Consider the following 1,225-nt stretch of genomic DNA (forward strand, 5'->3'; position numbering starts at 1 on the left):
AACGCTTAAGCTAGCCTGATCCTTTTGTTTTCCTCAAAGCACAGCTTGCAGGCTTGCAGGATTTTAGTTCTCCAACCAGGTATTGAATCCAGACCCTTAGCATTAAAAGGTCGAGTCCTAACCACTGGACCTTCAGGGAATTCCCTGAACTAGCCTGATCCTTAATGTATCACAATAATTTCTTCCAAGAATCAGTAGGCTCCGTGATCTTCAACTAACACTTTCCTGTTTCATTCTCGCTGTCATAGAAGCCATTAGAGCAGAAGACTTGAATCCTTTAAGAGCATAAACTGGTACCACGCTTGAGTTTTTCCTTTGCTTGGGCTCTCAAAGGACCCTGGGACTTGCAGATGGAATCTTCTGGTTTTAAACATTTTTTAAATTCATTTTCATTTATTTATTCATTTGGCTGTGCTGAGTCTTAGTTGTGGCATCCGGGATTTTTAGTTGCAGCATGTGGGCTCTAGTTCCCTGACCAGGGATTGAACCTGGGCCCCCTGCACTGGGAGTGCAGAGTCTTAGCCACTGGACCACCAGGGAAGTCCCTGATTTTGAATTTTGCCCAACTAGCCATATACACACACACTCAGCAGAGGTAGACAAAGAACCATAAACAGAATCATCTCCTTCCTACAAAACAGACAATAGGGGTTTAATATTCAATAACAGAAGGTTCTTCTTAGGACCAAACCAGATCTTTTCAGGAGCTCTATTTCAGAATACAAATCTTAGGTCCCTGAAGCAGTATTGCAGTCAAACGATGTCCTTGTGGCTAAGAATGTAGATTTTAGGGACCTCCCTGGTGGTCCAGTGGCTAAGATCCAGGCTCCCAATGCAGGGGCCCTGGGTTTGATCCTTGGTCAGGGAACTGGATCCCATATGCCACAGCAGAGAGTTCACACGTTGCAACCAAAGATTCTGTGTGTTGAAACCAAGATCCAGTGCAGCCAAATAAAGTAAATGAATAACTATATTTACCAAAAAAAAAATGTCGATTTTACACACTGGTGTCACCGATTACAGAACTCTGTACCACAGAAGGTCAGAATGCATTAAGTAGATGTTGAATCGTCGACCAGCCTTGCTCCCCCATAGACATGCAAACCAGATATTCTAGGAAACAGAATATGATTCATATAATTCCTTCTCCTCCCCCTGTCCTTTACCCAGCCACCGTATTATTGGAGATGTGATACTCTGCTAGACAATCTCTACTCTCATTGAA

General features: G+C 43.3%; 1 non-coding gene across 1 annotated transcript; it reads right to left on the minus strand.

Annotated features, from left to right (window-relative positions):
• Positions 1-467: 467 nt before the first annotated feature.
• On the minus strand, positions 468-540 carry TRNAG-CCC. The gene has a single exon. It is a non-coding gene; the product is annotated as a tRNA-Gly (tRNA).
• Between the last annotated feature and the right edge of the window lie 685 nt (positions 541-1,225).

The sequence above is a fragment of the Bos indicus x Bos taurus genome, chromosome 14 (assembly GCF_003369695.1).
Source record: "Bos indicus x Bos taurus breed Angus x Brahman F1 hybrid chromosome 14, Bos_hybrid_MaternalHap_v2.0, whole genome shotgun sequence".
Taxonomy (NCBI): domain Eukaryota; kingdom Metazoa; phylum Chordata; class Mammalia; order Artiodactyla; family Bovidae; genus Bos; species Bos indicus x Bos taurus.